Source organism: Clupea harengus, chromosome 5 (assembly GCF_900700415.2).
Source record: "Clupea harengus chromosome 5, Ch_v2.0.2, whole genome shotgun sequence".
NCBI classification, from domain to species: Eukaryota; Metazoa; Chordata; class Actinopteri; order Clupeiformes; family Clupeidae; genus Clupea; species Clupea harengus.
Genome location: NC_045156.1, coordinates 5,701,312 through 5,707,915, shown reverse-complemented (window position 1 = coordinate 5,707,915; position 6,604 = coordinate 5,701,312). Strand labels below are relative to the sequence as shown.

The following is a 6,604-nucleotide window of genomic DNA, read 5'->3' as shown; positions in this document are numbered from 1 at the left end:
TGAACGGGAGGATGGCCTATCTTGGAGGAGACTTTTTGGAGGGTTTTTTCAAGAATGATAGCTTTGCTAGGCCTGTCTATGTAGTCTTCCCTTGATATGCTTATATAAGTCTCATTACCTTTGTGTTAGTAGCCTAGGCTGCGCACTTTTGATTTTTCTCTCTCTTCCCTTTAGCTCTTCCTACTCCCATCTTCTCTTCTCTCTTTCTACCCTCATAACTGTATGCTTGACATCTCACATAGGGGAACGGATAAAGGAAGGTCAAATCTTCGATGTAACAGGTGGATATGAGCCAGGTTCGGGGAGCTGTAATTACACAGACAGGGAAGTAGAGAGAGAGAGAGAGAGATGATAGCAGCCTGAATGCACTCCAACAATGAGCCCGTGCTTCAATCTCCTCCAGCCAGCTCCGAAAGATTGGCCTCCCACAGTCCGCAGAGCCGCCGCGGCAGTGAACACCGCGTCTGCAAACCACCCGAGAACAGCAGCAATTAATTGTGCTTTGTGTCTAAATTATGATTAATTGAAAATAAACAACCTTAATAGCGAGGCCGGTTTGATTTTCCATTCCATCGGCCGGGCTCATTGCCTGCGCCACCTTGCTGTGTGCTGTTTATGTATGGATCAGCCCTAATCAATGGCAGTCATCTTGCCAAAGCCAAGTCGAGGTCCTACTCGCTTGCCCCCAGTCCTGTGCTTCCATGCACGCCACGGCACGGCCAACATCTTGATTATTTTAGCTCTCTCTATATCACTAGGCTGGCGCATGCTGCCGCGTAATTGTATTAATGACCCTACGTGCATACGTGCTAGGCGTACAAAGACGTGAGCCAAATGAGAGCGTGCGTGTGTGAGAGAGAGAAAGAGACGAGGGAATGGAAATAAAGTGAGAGAGAAAGAGCTGGCCTGATCAATTGTTCATTTTACAAAGTCACTGAGACGTGTCAGCGTTGTCAATAAGTGAATTAATTTGTCTGTGAGTCCCCCGAGCATGACATCGTATCACTGTGTGTTCTCTTGGGACCGCAGCCCTGTGGACCTTTTGACCGCTCGTTCACTCACTCGCTCTCACACAAACACACACACACACACACACAGAGACACACAGGCAGACACACGCGCGCACAAGAATAACCTCATCATCCTCTACTTGATGCCCCTCAGGAGGAGGCCGCACACTCAATCCGTGAGTGACATCAACCCCACCTTCTCTTACTCACCCTTGATCTCTGCCCCCCACACACATACACACACTCACATGATCGCTAATGAATCCCTGAGCAGATTTAAAGTAAACCTGTTCTTTAAAAAAACATACATATGCTAATCCAACAACACCAACACATGCTCCAAACCCTGCTCACTTCTATGTCTAGACTAGAGGACTGACCGTACATTTCAGACACTGATCTACTCTGCGGACGTTCGACTCTTTAGTCAAGCCTTGTACAAAGGCACCGGGTCAAAATTCCCAGCAGCGGCCCTTTGCTGAAAACACCGCTAGCACAGCTGGTGGAGGTTAGCTGCGGGCCTTTTGCGATGTGGGACCGCGCTGCTTTAACGCTCTGATCGTTTTGTAATCACTCAGATTCACCGTGTCATTCACGCTAACCTCCCCATCTGCCAGCTGCCAGAACAGGGATGGGGAAATTCTCACACCAACAGATTGCAGTCTGGGCAATTTACACCATCGCTAAACAGCAAGGCAAAAAGGAACACTTGGAGCCTTTTTGCAACAAAAAAGATTCAACTATACTGATACCAAAACACACCACCCAGCAGGTATTTTAAATCTGAGATTTCATACTGAATTGTATTACTTTGTTGGGGAAGATAAGATAACAAAGGCTGTTGTAGACAGAAACAATACAGCACTCCAGAAGGCACTGGATACATTTGTAGTAGCTACTTCTCACAAAGCTGAGATATTTCTGCACCACCGACTGAAGCGAAACAATCATCGAGGCAGAACATCCTAAAGCTCTGCAACGTCCTCTGCCACTTCAAATCAGGCTTAAAAGTAAAGACACACTTCAGATGCTGCTCCAAGACCACCGCAGAAGCGCTCAGAGGATACAGTCCTCTCTATCACCTGTCAATCATCGTCAAATCCGGGTAAATGTAATTAAAAACTACATAGAATGAAGGGAGTCAATCCCCGCTAACCACTGACAACAACAGGTTGGACTCAATTAGGCATGGCGAGGAAAAGACTTAAAGCCACAAAGCCGAGCCGAAAGCCCTCAGAAGGGGCAAAAGAATCCGCGGTGTACGACCGGCACTGCACACACACACACACACATTCTCTCCCTCCCTCTCTCTCATCTCTGCCTCCTTCATTTGTCTTTCTGAGCCATAACACATTTTTATCTCCTTTTTCTCTCTCCCTATCACAGTCCCCTGTGGTGGCCGTTGTTGTCGCTGGGCTAAGCCTCAGATGCGGTTCATTCAGCCACATGAATGAAATTCCGTTTTCCCTGATATCTCCTTTCAAGAGGGCTGAGATAGATAGATGGATAGATAGACAGATATTTAGATAGACAGATAGATAGATAGATAGATAGATAGATAGATAGATAGATTTAAACTATTGATAGTGTAAGGACAGAGTTAATGAGTAGTGAGAGCCACCTTCACATAAGCACCTCCAAATCTCTGCCTGAAATCCGGTGAACCTTGCCAGGCAGGAGCCAGCAGTGGCTTAAGCTCCTCACCGGCATCTATCAGCATACTTACTTGAACACCTCCTCTCCCACCACCACCACCACCACCACCACCATCCAAGGCAAGGCTGCCCATGGGTGACATCTTTTTCATCATGTCAGCGTTCCACCCGGTAACACCGCACCCGGGCCACGATGATGAAGGACTGGGGAGTGTGTGAAGAGCTCCGCAGGAAATATGGCCATCAGGGACAATCTCATTTACAGATGAGAGACTTCCCCTCTCTCCGGCCTCTCCTCAGCACCCCCCCCCCCCCCCACACACACACACACACACACACACACACACATACACTTCACACACATACACACTCCTATACCAGCACCCAACAACCTCCCCAATCTCCCGGCATCAATCACAGCTGCTACAAAGTGAATCTGCTGTTGCCGGCACCAAGCCGAGCTGCCATCCGTCGAGCTGGCTGCTCACGGCCCCTGTGCTTCACCCATCAGCCATATCACCACAAGCATGCACTCATCCTCTTATCCTCCCTCTCCTCCCTCCATCCCTCCCTCCCTGTCTCTCATCCCTACTTTCCCACCTATCATCTCCCCTTGCTCTTTCTTTCCTCACCATCTCTTCTTCCCTCTGTTCCTTCCCTCCCTCTCTCTCACTCTCTCCCGGCCTCCGCAAACTAGCATATGGAGAAAACGTGACAAGAAACAGTATTTTCCCAAGTCAGCCCAACATGTACCACTACTGCAGTCAGTAAGGTATTTATTTTACTATTGTTGTTTTAGGCACCAGAGCCCAACTAGAACCAGCCTGGTAGCCTGCGGGCTCATTGGCCACCCAGTGAGAGTGATTGGCGGAGGGGAGATGTGTTGGCATGCATGCATGAAGAAGTGAACGAAAGGAAAGAGGCGGAGGAGTTAATATGGGAAACGGAGGGCTGACATCAATGAAGGGGAAACCAATCCACTGCAGGCAGCCAGCTTTCAGATGGGCTGCTGGGGCTCTTCGCAATCTCTCTCTCTCCCTCTCCCTCTCACTTTTTCTCTCCTCTCTCTAGCCAGTAAGCGCTCCATCTCACCGTTGCTATCTTTCCTGTTCTCCTCTTTTCTTGCTTTTCAAGTCCTTTCTTGGACTCTTTTTCTATATTTTTTCCTTCTCTCTGTCACTATCTTCGACCGTCTCCTCTATCTTCTCTCCTCTTTCTGTTTCTCTCTCTATCTTCCATCTCTCCTGAACACCCCCCCCCCCCCCCATCTCTCTCTCTCCCTTCCTCTCACAAAGTGAAGCTCAAAGGGAGCACTGTGATGCCAGGCCGCTGATGAAAGAGTGTGTGTGTGTGTGTTTGTGTTTGTGTTTGTGTGTGTGTGTGTGTGTGTGTGTGTGTGTATACATGGTTGTGTGTATGTTCAAGAGTGCACCCAGACCTTGCGAATGTGTGCATGCATGAACATCATGACCATCATCTCATAGATGGTGGGGTGGGAGGCTGGGTCAGGTTTGGGAAAGTAATCTCGGATTAACTGTGCTGCTTGACTCTTAATGTGCCTGTCAATGAGAATTAAGTCCCCAGACATCTACTCTTGCTGGAGTCCTCTCCCTCCGAGCCCTCTGCCTCGCCGTGCTAAACTAATGACATGGGTGTCTGTATTACAGGCCAGCAGAGCAGCGAGACAAAGGGAAAATAATCATCCCCTCTCAATACTTTACAAATTGGGGGAGCAGGACAGAGACAGTGAAAAGGGTGGAGACCGAGATGAATAGCAATTACAACATGGTATTGGGCTGTTTCTCATTACTGCACCAATTAAAATGCATCAAGTCATTTTCTGTGCCAGACAAAGGCCACAAGAGAGGATTGAGAGTAGAGACTGAGTGTGTGTGTGTTTGTGTGTAGGAAAGAGATAGATACAGAGAGAGAGGGAGAGAGAGCTTGAAGAGATCAGATACAGTGTGTGTGCGTGTGTGTGTCTGCATATGTGCTGATAAGACGTGCGTTTGCGTTTCAGTATTTTGCATCAATAGACCTAAAGGATCATGAGCCTTCGAACAGAGACGAACCCCCACTTACTTGGGGGCATTTCCTAAGTAGAACATATAAAATGCCTCCAGGCTGATTCTGGACACTGCAATCTGTGTGGCTCAGTGACTAATACAGGCGGCACATCGCTCTTCAGCTCTGTTCCCACACGCAGAAGATCCATGCAAAACGATTAAAACAGCCGGTTTAAAAACAGCCAGATCAGCGGATCAGCGTTGCGGACCACTCAATAGGTGCTAAGCAGCACAGATCCCGACCGATCGGTTTTTTAACCCCGCAATGAGCATTGTATCAATCTCCTCTCAATCTCTGCTTTCTTTTTTCACTCTTTATCACACATGCGTCTCCATATTCTTGTTATTAGTACAAACCGGTCAGTGCATTTTAATGGTAATAGCACTGGGTGGTGTTTCAAGGGAAATTAAGACGTTCAAGTTTAAACTATGCGTCTCTAATGTATCTCACTTATGAAGGTCCTTGTGAAGACAAGGCAAAGTTTGTCTCTACTGATTCAAGCTTCAGCGTCAGAACTCGACCCGCGGGTCAAAAAATGCCAATACAAATGAATGCAGTTAATCAGGAGCTTAAAATAAAACTTACCTGCGTCTATACAGTGGATGTCATTCTGACGATATATATTGTAGCCTGGGGAGTTAATGAAAAGGCGATCGGTGAAGACTTTTCTCGTCCCTCCCGTGGTTATGATTCCCAACTGCAGGTCAGCTCCCAATGCCTCTTGTCCATCTCGCAGGCTCCGGCTTCGCCAAGAGCAGAACAGAGGTGACAGTCTCACGGGCAAGCTGTGATCGCCAGGAGTTTATGCCAGCACCTGGTCAGTATATGTCATTTTAGCGATCTCCATCGCCAAGTGTTTGAAGCCAAGCGGAAGCCAAAATGAGGCCAGAAGAAAGCCAAGTCATTATTTGTTCTTTTACCGACCAAACTCGGTAAAAGTATGAATAAATCCAAACGGGCTGTGTTAGAATAAATGTTGCCTTAATGGTCTTTCAAAGGAGCTGGTAACGTTATTAAGCGAATGTTCCTTCACGATGCCACTCACTCGGGTCCGGCAGGCAAACCGCTAGAGAGACGTGTGAGTGATGGTGATGTTTGAGATGATAGTTGCGCTCCCCCGCGCTCCTCCTCCTCCTCCCAGCCTGCAATCGATCTGACAGGATTGCGAACTTGCCTTCCCCATTCTGAACACGTGTGCACCCCCCTCCCCCTCCATTTGCAATTTTTCAAGTAGCCCCGCTTAGTGATGTCATCCTTTACAAGTATTCAAACGAGAAGTTCCTCCGTTTTCTATATAGAATTTTGATTCAACCTGACGCTACTTTATTGAAATTTGCGTTCCAAATATATAAAATAGGCAACAGAACTATGATATGTAACTAAGACCTTGTTCAGCTAACACAGAGATGCCCCCCCAAATCAGAGACAGAACAAAAAAACTATAGAGAGTGGTCTGAAAGTCATTTATATTTGTAAGACTTGTCAGGCATTTCTGTCGAGGCAATCTTTTCAAGAGATGGATTTTTAACCACTGCTGAAACTGCTGGGTGCTTAGTTGTGGGTCGATTCAGTCAATCGCATCCTACATCACGTTACAACCCTGCTCTCGTTTGTTTCAGCATCTGGCTACTTTTTTCTCATATTACAAATCAAAGTAGAATGTATAGCTGCTCTATACAACCCTATAGGTCAATCTCATGGCATTGGTTTTGAGATGAAGTCATTATCATCATCTCATCAATAAATCATGATTGTCAATCTGATCCTCAATATACTTCCTCGGGCGATAGATTACATTTGATCTTATTCAAGTCCCCACTAATTGCGTTGAACGTTTATTAAGTTGTCTTAGCATATGTATTATCTAGTGGG

The 6,604-nt window shown here is 47.0% G+C and overlaps 1 protein-coding gene across 2 annotated transcripts in view; it reads right to left on the bottom strand.

The window, feature by feature from the left end:
* The window catches only part of tafa4b (TAFA chemokine like family member 4b), a 33,355-nt gene extending 27,292 nt beyond the window's left edge, over positions 1-6,063 (bottom strand). Inside the window, exon 1 of one of the 2 annotated variants that reach the window (XM_031567463.2) lies at positions 5,318-6,063. The gene's annotated coding sequence lies outside the window, so the exon portion shown is untranslated. The remainder of the gene's footprint in view (positions 1-5,317) is intronic. The other variant, XM_031567462.2, reaches the window with a different exon arrangement.
* Positions 6,064-6,604: the final 541 nt, after the last annotated feature.